This window comes from Plectropomus leopardus, chromosome 17 (assembly GCF_008729295.1).
Source record: "Plectropomus leopardus isolate mb chromosome 17, YSFRI_Pleo_2.0, whole genome shotgun sequence".
Classification (NCBI taxonomy): domain Eukaryota; kingdom Metazoa; phylum Chordata; class Actinopteri; order Perciformes; family Serranidae; genus Plectropomus; species Plectropomus leopardus.
Genome location: NC_056479.1, coordinates 25,138,336 through 25,155,314, shown reverse-complemented (window position 1 = coordinate 25,155,314; position 16,979 = coordinate 25,138,336).

The following is a 16,979-nucleotide window of genomic DNA, read 5'->3' as shown; positions in this document are numbered from 1 at the left end:
TACAATACAAATTATGAGTGAGCGCTTGCTCTTTGATCATGATTGAATCCTGTCACTCTCCATCACCGCTCAGTTTCGCGTTGATCTAATTTACCTCTGCACCACCGCAGTCTGTCACCATTGCAGGAGCTGCAATTTTTCCGCTCAACTGCCGCCATTAATCTGTTCATGTGAAGCTTTTATGTTCCCTCTCCACCATAACTAACCCGTCTCCCACGACGATTCACTCAAGCAGCAGTTTTTATAGTGAAGAGCTAAACAATCGACAGAACAAACATGGCACTTGGTATCAAAAAAACAAACAGGGTAACCAGAACGATCGGATGTTTCGATTCCATTTCTCACAAGTCAAATCTATAACATGTCAAGTTCAGACCAACATTATTGGAAAAACACTAAAGGCCCAGCATTCCCACAGATGTCTTCAGTTACTCTTGCAGATGAGATGTCTTTTCAGGTTGATTGTTATGGTGTGCTGTGTTGGAAGCATAGACTGTAAAAGAAGTGGATGTGTGATTGGTTGTGCATTGGTTTGTGGACTAGATTTACTGTTTTGAAGTCTTGAGTTTGGCATTTTGGACATTGCCATCTTAGATTATTGGAGCCAGAAATGACCGTGTTTGGACGAGAGTTTGGAGATAACACTTAAAATTAGCCATTAGCTTGGTTAGTATAGTACAATTACAACTATTTTTAACTGTGATAATAGAAATGCTAATACTGCATTTACATGAAATCAGGGAAATGTACACAGTAAACCTGTTTATTTTAATTAGTTGATATTTTTCGGTTGTCCGTCCATCTGAACATCTTACTGTCTCATTCTTTTGAATGCAATGTCTTCAGAACACCTGGAGGGAATTTCTTCATATTTGGCATAATGCAGATTTTGACTAAGTGATGAACTGATTGGATATTCGTGGTCAAAGATCAGTCTGACCGTACAAAAATGTTTTTGGCCGTTACTCAAGAATTCATACACTAATTAGGAGAAATTTTCATAGAAATGTCTAATTGGATGATATAATGATGTGATGACATTTTATATCCAAAAGGTCAAAGGTCATCTTCAATGTGACCTCATAATGTTTTGCAAAAAACACTTTTTTGGTCATAACTCAGGAACAGAGCGGGAGACATTTGGTCAGATACTGATTTGGTGACACCAGTCATGAGACTGTGCTGATTAGATGTTGTGTGCTGCCGGGGGAAAGATGTGAGGGAAGCATCCTTGTCTTAGAATTTGTTGCTTCTTTGCAGCAACATTTGAAACATTGTCAACTGTCAGGGCTACACATGAGTCTGGACAGACCTGGATGTCAACTTTTAACAGCAACTTTACTGAAGCATACAACCGTGACGCAGTCTTAAATTATTTAATTCACACCATTTACATGTACCTCTAGGAAACTGCATCGGTACCCTTTAGGTACAAAAACCTCTGGTTGGAAATCACTGTTTTCAGGGAGATAGAGAGACCATGTGTCCATGAACAGCAGCATCACAAAAACAGCTTGCCATATCGACATTATAGATTTGTCAGTTTGGGAATTGGAGTAGAAGCATTGGTCACCTGAAAGTACAGACACTTTTGTTAGCTCCACTGAGGTAGCACAGGTCATGTCAGACATTATTGTGAGAAATATAAGAAATCTGTAACTTATAAATGGGTACACAGTTGAACAGAATAGATAATTGGGTATGGTCAAATAACATGGAAAGCATTGAAACCAAAATATCATTCATCAAACTCCAATGGGGAACTTTTCCTGTAAGATTACAGAACTCTGGTCAAAAGTTAAATTACTGTAGGCACGCCTGCCCATAACAAACCACCTTCTACATTTCTTCTGCACATTTTCCATCCAAAGTGCTCTCTTTTATTTAACGCTATGTCAGATTAGATTTACATTTCGATTTACAAAGCACTATTGTTCTGATTCCCCATGCAGGTCCCACCTTTTAATCAGCCACACTTGGCAATACATCTGGCACCTGTGAGCAGCAGAATTAATTTATTACACCCAGCTTTGCAGTTAGTTGGCCTGCCTTTCCTTCTGGGCCACAATGAACAATTCGATCTCATTCGTTTGAGTTTGAATCGATTCAGTCCAACTGTCTTTGTGAGTGCTGAATGAGAAACAATCATGCCAAGGCATTCGAGCACATAATCAACATTGTTTTAGAGGCGAAATGAGTCTCATTCCCTCTCATAGTGGAGGATTAGAGTTTAAAGATTTTAATCATGCAGAATGTTTTGACACATTAGCACTCCAGTGTTCAAAAGTAGTAAATACCAGTTAATTTATATTATCATTATCAGTGCTGCTGACTAAAACATAAAGATTTACAATACCAGGGAGTCAGTTAAGGAATCACACAGCCGTGAAACGATGTAGTCACCATCATCGCCATCAAAATTGACATAATTCACTTATCCACTGAAGAGTCACAATGTAACTTAGATTTTTTTCAACATGGACCTCATTTCCTCATTTTTTTGTGTCTAAGTAACCAATGGAAACAACAACCTTTGTTTAAAAAAAGAAGGCAACAAGCAATTTAACAAGAAATGACCCCGGAATTTGCAAGAAATTGTTATAAATAGAAAAAGAAAAAAAAATACCTGAAAAGAAAAGAAAAGAAACCAGAAAATGGCCTTAAGGAAATGGTTGAAAAAAAAATTCTGTAAAACATTTTTAAATGTATGTAAGTATATAATGTATAGATATGGTCCAAAAGAAATCTCACAAACTGTCTTTGTTCATCTCAGCACCTCAGCACGGGCTTTGTTGAAATAAACCTAATTATCCCAGTTTGCTGTGTCAATATGTTGGCTCTAAACATGCTAAAATGATTGATTATTTAAATGAACGCTGGCTGAATTAGCGATGGCAATTTAGGAACTTTTGTGGTTAAACAAAAAGGATCTTTTAATTGTGTCTTTATTTGTCAGACACTTTAAAAACCAAAGTGTTCCTGTCAGCAGCAAAAACAGGCACTTTTAGTGGATGTAAATTGACTGAACATGCCACGAGATTGTTACTTTGCAGCCTGTTTTAAAACTGCTGGTTGCCGTGTTCTTGCTCAATACTGGGCCAAAATTATTGATCCAATAATAGTAACTTAGACACAAAAACATGGGAGAGGGTCCAGGTGGGAAAATACCAAACTTACCCTTTAAGACTGCATTTAACTTGGATTTTCTCTAATGTTAAGGTGATTTTCATCGCATTTTTCTTAAACTTCTGTCCATGTCTGTCTCTGTCGCCTTGTGTGTGTGTTGGGTGAGTGTCTTTTGTTTCAGGGTCAGGTTTAGAGGACTTGACTGCTGTGTTGGGCTGAGTTCGGCCCCAGTTAAAACAACAACACTTGACAGCAGCAGAATACAAAGTGAGAGATTCGGCAGCTCGGTGCCCTGTATACTCCCTGCTATCCAATTCTCTCTTTCCCGCCCTCTCTGTCTCTCTGTGATATGATCAATCTTTCATGATCGTGGCTGGTGTAAAATGCCACATTGCAGCAGCGAGTAGCAAATGGCTTCAGTAAAGAAAAGATTTGTGAAAATAAGAATGGCGCAAATTAGTTTATGCAGAAATGTGTGAAATATGAAAAAGGGTTGCCGAGCAATGCCTCATGACAGAGTAACAAAGCAACAGGAGATGCAGCAAAAGGACAAAGAAATGTGAACATGTGTAATAATAAGAAAAAAAAAGTATGTAGAAGAAAGCATAGTTAAGAGCATGAAGATTTGGATCTGTGCAATGCCGGCTGAGTCTATTTATTTATGCGTCCCTTCCCTCAGGTCTGTTTCTTTGTGTGTCTCTATCTGATTCTGTTTGTGTCCCCCTCTCATTCTCTTGACTCAGCTCTGTGGTTTTTTTTTCTCTGTGTGCCTGCCTTCATATCTTTTGCTCGCTGCACTGTCACTTAGTTGCTCAGGGCTACTTGTTTCAGCTCATCAGTAAAGTCAACTGTACAGTGCAGGGCTCGGCTCCCTGCAGCTCTCCGGCTCTTTGCTCACATCTGAGAAAACATCCAAATCTTCTACAGCCCCGGCTGCTAATATTATCCATCCTCATGAGAAACCACAGTTTGAATGATTTCATGTACTTTTCTTTTTTTATATTTTAGCTATAAATTGACCATTTAGACAAACCCCCACCCCAGCGCAGTGACTGTCCAATCATATCCTCGCAACTTTAGGCACACAAGTCTGTCAAGCATTACATTTCTCCAGATGTTGAAATGTTGGTGTGGATGCTGCTATCAGGCCCAGCTGAATGTGCTCAGCCTTGACTCCAACTTTTCCAGACTAAAGGGACTTTTATACAGCACCGGTTCTTGCATAAAACATTAACATTTTGTTGTGGTTCGGCCTTTCATTCACACGACAACAACAACGTTTTTGGTGGCCTGAAAAAGCACACTGTTGAAACCAGGTTCCAGACTGTAATCTCTGAAAATGTAACGCAACAGCCACATTTGATGTGTGTGTGGTGTTCTTCTGTGGTGTGTTACACCGCCAGCTACTGGCCTGGCATGCATACTACAGCATTTTGGGTTGTTTTTGCAGATCCGTGTAAACGAGGATCGTTCTGAAAATCACATTGAACACGGATTTTTTTTTTAGATGCAAAGGAAAGACTTGCTGCAAGCAGGGTCAATATGACTATATTATGGATTTTCCTGATGGTTTGTGTTATGTTCCCAATAGCACATGCTAAATACGTTTTGTATTTTCAGCATGGTGTTGTGTTGTTAGTGTGTTAACTGGCTAACTAGCATCTTGAATCCTTCCCGTCCGTCATCCAGTTTCCCTTTTTGAATGACGAATACAAACTACCGGCGCCTGCCTCCGTTTCAGCTGTTAAAATTGAAGCTGACTCACCAAAATGAGAAGCCTGCTTGTGTCTGCCTCTTTCCAAAATTATTTAGCTATTGTTTCAAACATTTTTACAAATTCTTAACAGAAAAAAACTACATCGGTCATTATTGTAGTCTGAATAAATTACGCGATGGGTCAATTCTCTGTTTTTCAAATTGTGGTGCAGAAAATGTGTTTTGGTCGCACAACAAAATGTTTTTTTGTGTTTTCAGTTTAAAGAAAGTATTACTTTTGAGGTGTGGGAACATATACTTCTTAAGAGAAGGAATCTGTCTCAGGAAAAAGATCAGATGTGATTTTTCTTTCACTCTGAATGAGTGATGATCTGGCAGCCATGTGAGCTCATCACTCATTCATGACTGCTAGAAGTCTTTTTCAAAAGATATCCTTTGGATGAATGATTGTATGGTTTGCTGTGGCGGTACCATGGCTTACTCAAGAAGAAAATATTCTGGGCAACAGTTAAGACTCTTAACTTGTGGAACTTTTCCAATGCAATCATACTTTTGGAGGGGAAAATGTCCTCAGTCAAAGGAATTCAGCGCTCAAAAGAGTATTGAATTTCCAAAGGGGACAGATGTTCACAAAAGTTGTTTAACATTAAAATTTGTCTTTTCACTATTTCCTCCAACAGCTAGAACTTTTCTCTCTTCCTTTTTCTCTCCTTCTTTTCACCTGGGGACACTCCTTTATCATATTTGCCAATCTCTGAATGCATTTGTCATTTTTAAACTTGTTTTGTACTCATGTATTTCTACTTACTTTCCACTGCTTTGTGGAAGTGTTGTCAGTCAATTGTCCCCATCATCTATCTGGTCTTCCTTCCTTTTTGTCTCCATCTCTTTGAGGTATTACTCCAGGTTTTGTTTCACAGAGTCTTTAACCTTTTCATCTTGACATCCAGAGTAACTTGTATAATCACTTCTGAAAGGTTAAAAAGCACGAGTTGTGAGGGCAGTCAAATACTGAACTTTGTCAGTGCGATGCACAAGTTATAGCGACTTCTCTCACCTTGACTCCAGGCTCCAGGTTTACAGCAGTCCTTCTTTTAGTTCTCCGCTGACCTGGAGAAGCCATGTTTGTCAGGATGCTGTTGCGTGTCGTGACCCCGTCTCTCCTGTGGGCAGACTCCAAAATGCTCCACTGCCCACCTGCCCATGCAAATGATTACCTTTGGTCCTAACTCGACCCGCCTGTAGCTGAAAGTGTGAGAGGGAGACAGAGAGAGTCCACTCTATGATAACCCCATAGTCTTGTCTCCACTGGTATTGATGCTTATGTCATAATGATATCCCTGTTTCAAGGTTAAAGGAATAGTTCAACATTTTGGGAAAGATGCTTATTTGCTTTCTCGCTGATCAATACCATTCTAATTATAAAGCAACAGCCAGTTATCTCAGCATAAAGACTGGAAGCAGAGGAAAAAAACTCATCTGTTTAAGATTTCTGGTGGGACTTCTTTCAGAAAACCTGCACAAATATCGATGAACTGAACGATGATGTTGGACATAAGGATCAGTCTCTGTCAGTATATGTATCTAGCGTTGAGCCTTTAGCATTTATGTATGTATTGAGTTTCCTTCAGGTCGTACTGACGTTGTAGTTTCCCATCAGTGAATCTAATCCAGAGAATCTGTCTGAGCTGTGATGTCCCAGCATCAACACAAGGGAGTTAATTAGAGGACCGCTGGTTTGTGTCATGTTGAGAAGAAGATGCCAAATCCTTTCAGCGATGCATGAAGGACTTCAAATGTTTGATGCAACAAAAGAAGCTTTACACACCAATAATGACACACACAAAGTTTCACGACTATTTGTGAAAGTTTGACAAACACGCAGGTTTGTTTCTGTAATTGTTCGGCAGTTTTGACAGTTTGGTGTGACAGAAATATTTATTGTTACTGAGACAGCAGATCCAACTCCTTCTCAAAGTGCGGTAGGGCTGTTAACAATGGCTCAACATGATATGAAAGAGAGTCAGTATGATGTGTTTTTATTTGTTGTTTTTCTACTTTCTGTGATTTCTTTCATGATGGCAAGGAGGGTTACCGTCACACATAGCTGTTACGTGAAGTTGCGGTGCATATGTGCACGTAAAACTGACTCTATTGTTTGTGGCAGATGTGGAGAAAAGATCTGAAGGTAAAGGTGCTCTATTTTTGACGACAGGGGTGCTGCATTTCTCTTTTTGTATCCTCTGTTAGCGTTTGATGTGACCCCTTAGGTTCTGTCACCTAATTTCGACTTAGAGCTATACTGACACTACAAACACTGTCAATCCGATACTGTATTTTATTTTTATTTTTTATTTTTTTTAGAGTATACGTGCTTGTGCTTCAACAAACTGTTGTAATTACAGGTAGCAGACTTGGCAGGTATCTGAGTTGGAGCATTTCAGTAGCCAGTGTTAGTTGATCTCACAGGACAAAAGAGAATAGAGGGTGCCGTTGTGAATACGCTTTCTATTTTCAGTGACATTTTTTCTAACCATCCTAAAGGTTTTCTCTGAGGAGACATTTGTGGGACGCAGAGGATTGCCTTCATGCGGACTGCCAGCTGGCTCGTCCTCTTGTCTTTCTCTAAAATGCCCCAGAATCTGTCCACTCTCTCTTCTGCTGGTATCTCCTGCCTGTCAGAGATCTGGTCGTCTACCAGTGGCTCTTAGCCCGTCTGCATCACGCCTCAGCTCAGGAAACATCCTCTACGGCCTTGTCACTATAGATACAAAACATCACACTGCAGCTGTCAGAGCTGAAGCCTGAAAAATGCATGTGTATGTTTTGTGTTTATGTTTATGTATGACAATGCATTCAGTATTCAGCGTGCATTCTGTAACATTTTTAATTTTTCAATATCACACTCGCAGGTGCACTCACATGAGAGATGAACCTGGATTAGGAGCAAGGCTGTTGAGTTAGATTGCATCAGATTGTACGAGTGTTAACTACAAAAATGAACTTAGTATAAGGGACTGTTCTTTATTTTTCAGAGGATGGGGGTGGCTGGGATGTGACTTCTGCTTTTTTGTTTGTTTGTTTTTTTATCTTGACCCTCATCGAAGCTATAGCTATTTTTCTATGAGCCTCCCTGAGTGACTCGAGGAAAATGCAGTAATATGTTATAATATCAGTTACTTGACAAAGCAACTGTTTTTTAGATTTTTAAAACTTAAAAACTGAGAACGAAATCCTGGAGTAAGAAAAAACCTTGTTTTTAATGTTACTTTCTTTCTTGTTTACTTTCTTGTTTTTAATGTTACTTTACAGCATCCAATTTGTGCCAACTGTTTATTTTTGGCAGTTATATGTAGACTTAAGTGCTTTTGATGAAACATCACTGTTTTGTGTATGATTTTGAAGTAATCCAAAAGCTTTCAGATGCAGAAAATATTATTGTCCCCAACACTAAAAACATGGAAGAGGCAGAGGACTTTTATTTTGAAAAAAATAAAAACATGTAGACTGCAAATGGACAAAATTGAACAAAATGTTGTATCAGAATTGACCAGAATGCAGTAAATTAAGTGTCTGATATTCAATATTTTCTTGCAGAGGATCCCAAATGCTGTTTTATATGTATTCCCTAATGTTGAAACGAAACCTTCATCCTTACGATTAAAAATTGGCATGTAATTTGTATTCAGTAACTACATTTCCCCATTATCTGACCCAGCCGTACTGGTAGCAACATCTTTCTCCTCAGTAACATTTTTTTTTGTTTTTACTGGACTTTTGTCTAACATTACTTGTACCTTCAGTGTGCCTCTACTTTCAACAAATACAAGCATCTTCACAGTTAACACTCCACTGTGCACTTATTTGATGCATTGAAGTGGAGGCTTCAGCGCCGCATCTTTTCACATGGTCTAAAATTTGTAGTGACACTTTCTAGTTACAGGTTTCATGAGTGCAAAGAGATTTTCTCTCTCAGCCTCCACATCAGTGAGCACATAGTGTGCATGCTGCAGATGAGTCAGCTTGTGCAGTTTTCCTCTAAAATTTGATAATCAAAACATCCAAATTATAGTATAATAAGGATACACTGACAACAATTTTCAATCCTCATCAGATTGTTGAAAATATGCCCAAATTCCCATGCGGTTTGGTACATTGTGATACATTTCATGGGTCTGAGGGCAGAAACAGAAAGCTGCTGTTTCGGTGGCTTATGTAAGATGGTTTAAAGTGGCCTTCATATTAAGAAAATCCAAATAACATTTTTAAAAATCCTTGTCATATTACACCTTCCAGACAAACACATCCATGTTTGACTGAATTTACCACTATAACAGCTGCATCGTATTTCTGTAGGATGTGTTCTGAGCTGGTGCCACCAAGTGGATAATGTGAGTAATGCAAAGCTCAGCTCTGTTGCTACTGAGGAATTTAAAGCTTCCAGGCTTGTTCTAATTTTAGTAAGCTGTATCACTAAATCTCCACTATGCCAAAATGACTGAAACAGCTCAAAACAACGTTTGGAGTTCCTTTTTGAAAGCGCGTTTGGTAAGAGGGTGGCCCCGCGTGTAGGAAGACATTTCATGTGATCAATATAAAAGCATCGTTGCAAAAGCCAATGTGTCCATTAAGGACCTTTAGACTCTCAGCTATCAGGTAATTAGTGTTGCCCTCTCTTACCTCCTGCTCTTTTTTTCTCCGTCTTAACCTTCCTTTCTCCTCTCCATCCCTCATCTCTCTCCCTCTCTGTCCTCCCTCTCGGCTTACAGGTCCACAGGCACCAGATCAGGTCCCTGTAGACTCAGACACCACCGCTCTGCCACTACACACTTCACCTAATGAGGGACAAAATGGGTTTGCAGTCTCTATTCAACTGTAACACCGGCTCTATAGTGGATACGACCGTAGATCGATTTAGTTGTGCCAGTGTGTGTGTGTGTGTGTGTGTGTGTGTGTGTGTGTGTGTGTGTATAGATGCACAAAGGCAATTTCCAGTACAGGGTTACATGGTCCCTTTTGGACTGCTTGACCTACACAGGGCATTTCAAAATAAAAGAGAGACTTACGGCGTATGCTTTTGTTTTTGGGGTGTGTGGATGCAATTTATGGTAAAGTGTTAAATGCTAAAGGACATGTTTGACATTTTGGAAAATAACCTTATTCGCTTTCTTGCCAAGAGTCAGATGAAAAGACTCTCTTGAATGTCCGTTCAGTATTAAGATTCTGCTGTTGCTTCTAATGGCATTAGGCATACAATTAGGCATTTTCTGCAGCTGAAGGAGAAAAAATGAAAATAAAATAATGGAGGAGTTTTCTCCGTCTGGTGAGCAGTACTTTATTGGCTCAACAGTTAACACGTGTCACAAACTCTCATTTTACAGCTAAATAGTACACTTAATGTGTTTCTGAAAACATCAGAAATATGCAATTCAGTCACAGAATCTTGATTCATATTTTATCTGCGCTGTCAAGTTTGACATTTTGACTGCAGTTCACAGAGTGATTGTAGTAAGAGCCGAGACTCCTCGGCTCTTACTGGTTCTTTTCGTGATTGTTGCAAATACCATTTAAGCTCTAGGAGGAAGAGGAAAAGGATTTTTATCACAGGGCATCTGTCTGATGTACTACTGTCAGGATATGACAGTTTCAGCAAATAATACAAAAAGTTCTTTGTGTAAAAGTCACCAACGACAGTTAAACATGTTATCTTGTGTAAGAATAACGTGTTACAGTGTTAAAGTAGGGCTACGTACTGAATTGTCACTTGGCCAGGGTAATTGAATTCCTGTCAGTCATACAGGCACCTTAACAGAGCGTCCATGCTGTGTAACTACATTTTTTGGGTCCATCTGTGATGCTGTGGGACCTAAATGACTGTAGGAGCACCTTCTGGAGCACTCTGAAACTCCAAAAGTTTCCAGAAACTGTTTCTTGGATGCTTTTTTCTGCCACACTCCTAACGTCTGTTCCACTTCTTTCATCTTTCCTTCTTTCCTGCTGAAAAGTCACCACAGACACCAGACACAACAACTCCAGCATACTGCGAAATACAGAGAAAGGGCGTAATCACAATTGAGCAAACTTGTTTGACAAAGGCATGAATGTAACAGACATTCACTTAGATGTAAAATTCCTGCACTTGCTTCATGTAATTTTGCAATGATCAAAAGTTGAGGCCACTTAAAGTTCAAAATAGTACGGGCACAGAGGCACACAGAAGTTGTCACTTTTACACGCACACACACTCATGCAGGCAGACAGAAATGAACTCACCGGCACACACACATTGTCCAGATGGTACAACCCAAGGGCATTCCAGGAAATGGCCGCAAATGGTGACTGATGCAGCAGAAGGTCTGGAGGACAGTTCACATGTCTCTTCTCTCTATATATATATTTATGCATCTATGTATTTATGCAAGGACACGGCAGTTATCCTGGCCTCTGCTTGACACAGACAAGGAGCACACAGCAGCTGTTGGCCCAAGTGATTCCAAAACGGTGACCTGCCCAGCTGGTTGGCCGTCCCCAGCTGGTTGTCTGTGCAGGGAGCTGACAAGTTGGAGGGGAAATAAAGGAAGAAGTTAGAAGTGGTGTGAAGGAACAGAGAGACATACAGTAACAGAGCAGGAACAAGGAAAAAGCCTTGTTGGCATTTTACAATTTTGTAAACCATGAATATATTACATTTGTATGTTTCATACATATCATATCAGAGTTTCTAAAGTTATGTATATCAGCTGACTTTCGTCACCTAGAACTATAATGGAGGGTAGGTAGCATGACATCTTGGTGAGAGGCCTGCTAAGTTGCAGACCACTGATATTTTAAGCACGGGTGGATTGTAAGACAATAGGCACCTGAGCACAGATATGCAAAAGGCCCCACCACCTCTCCCACATTAGAGTAGGATACACAGACTTTGTGGTTATTTTCTCTGAAGTCATTGTGCATCTTTTTGTGGTTTTTCATCTCTTTGCAGTCATTATGAATCTTTTTGTGGTTTTGCATCTGTGATGTTGTTTTGCATGTTCCTGTCGTTTTGCGTCTCTTGATAGCTATCATGCAACTTTTTGTTATTTACGTCTGGTTGTATTCATTTTGTTTCTGTTTGAGGCAAATTTCTATATTTTTTGGTTGTCTTTTGTTTTTTATAGTCTTTTTGCTTTGCCTTGCTTTGCAGTACTTTTGCATCTTTTCTTGGTCATGTTGAGTCTCTTCCTAGGTGGTACACGTGTATTTGAGTGACAATTTGGGTGCCTTGGCCCATTCCCTGTAGGCCCATGGGCCTGCTCGGTAATTCAACCATGACTGAGAGCCAAAACATGAACCTTTTCTAACCAAACTGTAAGTAAAAACTGTAAATGTATCCCCTACATAATAACTTGTAAATGTAACATATCCATAGATTCCAGAAACGTTTAATGACAACTTTTGTTTCTTTTTTCTTTTTTTTTGGCAATTGGGTTGGGATATGACATCCTTGTAATGTTACTTTCTTCTGTAAATTAGTGTCAATCACTGGGTATGTTCTTTCATTTAAGTCTTAATCTAACTCCAGAAAGTAATCTGCAACCCAGAAATGCATTATCTGGCTGTGAATGTCTTTGCAACGTGCGACAAAACAAAAATACAGTGACATGCAGAAACTTTGGGCATTTATATGCTTTTACTTTGCATGAGTGCTTTTCTTTTTAAGTTATCTTCTTAAAAAACTCAATGGAGTACTTTGTTATAGCTGTAAAGTCTAAGCCCATTACAACTAGAAAGCAAAATGGATGATGGAAAATGATAGGGGTTAAGGAACAAGGTCAAGAGAGTCGGAGGAGGAGGCGAGGAGAGAAATGAGAGGAGGCCTGGAAAGCGGAGGAGGTGCAGCCAAGCAAAAAGTCGCAGGGTAATTAAGGATTTTGAGAAAGGAGAGGATGGAGAAGAAGGATGTAGGGGTGTGAGATGAGAAAAGATGAGCAGAGAGAGGAGATCTGAGGTGAAACAGGTGAGGAATGAATAGATGAAGAAGAGGTAGGCGTGTTTGGAAAGTGTGCTGCAAAAGAGGTGGCGTGAGGACAAAGATGCAGGGAAGGAGCAGATGACAGATGAGCTGGGGATGAAGATGCAGGGGGGAGATGGAGGGTAGAGGAGCGAAGAGTTAAAGGGTGCAAAGGAGGATATCCTCTTTTTTTTTGTATGAGGCTGCTGTGACAAATTGACAGTCATTTAAACTGACACCTACAGAAGAGATGAAGCCATGTCTGAGCAGGCATGACTGGACAAGAATAATCATCACACTTACTGATGTGGCTTACAACATTTAGCCAGACTCCTGTGAGACTGAACTTAATTAAATGAAGAGACAACTGCCGTGACAACAGGAGGAAGTATCTGTTATTGCGAGTGATACATATTTTAACAGATTATTATAGCATCAGCAAAGTTTATTCTGCTGTCTCGGCTTAGAGTGCACGGAAAATCTGGTTCAATATTGGATGTTTAGCTGCTTGAGAGACTGGTGTGTTGCTTGAGTTTGGTTTGACTGTGCGTCGGGAGAGATTTGAGAACCAAAGCTGTGCCATTTAGAAGCTTTCGCAGTGCATAGTGTTCTTCAAGCGTGCAGATTTGTAAATGAGATTAAGGGATGTCTTCGTGCAAGACACCAGAAGCAGGAAACATGTGACAAATTGTAGATTTTTCTGTTCACCCAAAAACTAAGAATCTGACACTCTGCTACAGTGCAGTGCAAACATTAATTATTCCTTGCTGGAAGTGGCGGGGTAACCTTCAAAAAATGGTACATGAATCCCTTAATTATGCATATCAGTGCTAAATGAAACATTAAGCCGTGGGGATGTAGTTCTCCCGGCAAAACCTTCAGGAGAGCTCACACAAATGCAGCTTTTAAACACTTACCTGTTAAAAGCATCCCTCTTTTCTCTGTCCCTCGCATTCTCTCACGCCCACAGACACACACATTATCATGCACACAAACTTTGAGGACAGTGTTATGCAGCGTGTGTGGAGAGATTCGGATCAAATCCTTTTAAAGGAAATTGGAGCCACTGTTTACTCAGTAAACAGTAACATTCAGCACTGCTGGACTACAACAGAAACTAAAACGCTTCCAGGACCAAAATCCTGTTTATCTGCCTGCATATACAGATATCTGTTTTAAGCATAATGTAATACATATCACATACTTTACAATGTGGAATAATAATCAGTCTCACTTTTATTTTAATTGCTAGAGTTAATGTAGATGTTTTTGAAGACAAAATAGCTGAACCGTATGGCACTTTTGACTTCTAATATCAAATCTTGTTAACAACAGTGGCAATAATAACATGAACTTTGTAGCACAGCTACAGCAGAGAGCCTATAGGAAGAGAAACCAAGTCACCCCTATGTGTCATGAAAGGATTTGTCACCGCAGCAGGAGGGTCTGTGTGACTCACTGGGTTTTGTCACAGAGGTACTGCCGTGCTAAAAACTTTGGCCAGCCTGACAGTACCCTTGTAGTCGGAGAGAAGGTTAACGTTTGTCAAACGTCACATGGACACTCATAATTGTGCTACTAACCGAGCTGATTCAGCTACTCAGCCGCGGGGAGCAAGGACAGGCTAGGTCTGTCTGCATTTATTATCCACTCTGTCTTAGGAGGGGTGCTGATCTAAAGGCCACGGAGCAAGTCTGCTTCACATCTGTCTGCACTACAGTTTTGCTGCACAGTGAGATATCTGCCATCTGGAAAAGCTGCCTTCCTTCTCTGTCTTAATGATTGATATACCACAGAGTTTAGTTGACAAAATGATGTTGATGAGATCTGCTAGATTGTTTTTGAGCAATGAATTTGAAGACATTAGAAGGACAAGTAAAATAGAAGATGAGAGTTTTGGGGTCACGGTACATTGCCAATGTATGTCTTTCCATTATGCTCTCTCACTCACCTTCATCACTCTTTTTTATCAATATCAAAACCAGGTGAACATCTTACTTTCCTTTTTTTATTTTTAGTGCATTTCATTTTCTTATTAACCTTTATCTTTCCCCAGAGAGGACCCAGTTTTGCTGAGCACTCACTTCCCTCAACACTCATAATTTAAGGTTGCTCAGCACATCAGCCACTTATTGCTGGTTCATGGTTATGTATGACATGGTTACGCAGCCGTTAAGTGTTTTGCTCATTGCAGTTTTTAAATACAGGGATACAGATGCGATATTGATTAAATATTTGGTTGAACATGTCACGGGTGGTTTTCAAACTGCAATCCTTTGATCTAATGTATGTCTGTCCTGAAAATAGCCAGAGACAGAGCAACACTGCCTTTCTGTGGACGCTCGAAGAACTGCAGGCCACTGAGCACTTTTCGATACCCAAACAATGAAAAAGTTGATATGCAATCTAGAGGAGGGGATCACAATAACCAGTGGGGACTTTTATGTTAAAGGGATAATTCCAGATTAAAAAATACACTTTTTGTCCTCTTACTTGTAGTGCCTGGTTGTTTTGGTGTGACTCTCAGAGTGTCGGAGGTATCAGCAGTAGATTTATGTGCCGTCGCTCCAGTTTAATGGAACTAGATTGCACTCGGCTTGTGGTGCTCAAAATGCCAAACATTACATTTTAAGGACTTCATATTGGGTTCTGGGAAAATTGGACAGATTAATCGACACTGACAATAATCATTAATTGCAGCCCTTATGTGCACAGGAGTACTGAAATGTTCCATCCCATGAGAGCACTTTTCCCTTTTTCATTTTTTTTAACAGATAAATGGTCAAAGTCTTCACCAAGATCGCACACCTTAAAAATAACCAGAAACTATTGGAAAAGGTAAAAAATGACACTTTAAATTCTCAAATGTGCAGTCAATGGCTTTATATGTAGGTAGATTTACAAAAGAAAATCAATAACACAAAACAATACAAACAATATGCAGAAACATATCTACTATAGTTAGATTACCTAAATAGGGAATAATATCCATCACTATCTGTTGCAATTTCACAGTACAGGTAGCAGCCAGCAAAAACGCATATCAGAGCAACAAAGGGTGACTCGTGCAGTAATACATTTCACTGGTCTGGTTAGCATGTCACTTAATTGATTAGCAGAAGGCAAAAATGACCAAACCCAGATTCACCTGAGCGTTTGAGCCTCCTAAAGGGGAATTAACCTAAAAGTAAGCAAATACTTAACAAATATCAGGTTTGAAAATAAAACTTGCACATCTAATATTTATGTGCAGGTGCACGAGAGAAATGATGATGACTGCTTGGAAGGTAAAATGTGTGTGAGGTTTATTTATTGCAGGAGAACACGGTGAAAGTTAATGCTGGTTTAGACGTTCTTTGTTGTGTTTCTGTGCTTCTTTGATCCTTTGCTCTGTTCGTGAGGTTCAGTATGGTCAGTATGTAACTTTCTTTATTAGACAAACCCTAAAATATGTCATTTAATCAGTGTTTTATCTTGAAAATAGACAGCTATGTGTTCTTTCTGATGGCAGAGGTTAAAGGCTGAGATCCAGATGTTGTTTAATCTGGAACATTTTCAACTGTAAGTGTTTTAGTTGCGGATTTCTCACCACTTCTAACCCCGTTCACCTCATTTATGTATTTAAGATTTCAGGGCCTTCACACAGTAAACGAACTATCAGATTGGAATGCAGACTGCACATGGAGTTCCCATCTGTGCTATACGATAACCATGCCAACTCCCAACAGTGTGACTGTAGCCAAGCAGAGGGAAATGAAGGCACAGAGGTGTATTGTATATCCAACACACTCTGGTGGCTATTAAAGGACTCTAGCAGGTTGTTGTTATTAGGTTGACAGTACAGGACATTGCCCTGCATATGGTCACCTCTATGTTTAAAAAAAATCAGTGGATGAGCAGTTGTTTTTAGTTAACCACATGGCAACAAAAAAACAGTATAATAAAATGTATCTATGATCAGCATCTCCCTGCGGAGCTGGTAACACAGGCCAAGAGGCACAGCTTATGTTATATAACAGGGCTGTGATGCAGTTCACTCTCAGTTACATCAAAGAACAGATTTAATACTAAAAATTTGCATTCTTGGTCATTTCTGACCAAAGGAATTGTTTTTCTTTTCACAATTTTTTTTTTTTGTAATGAGGAT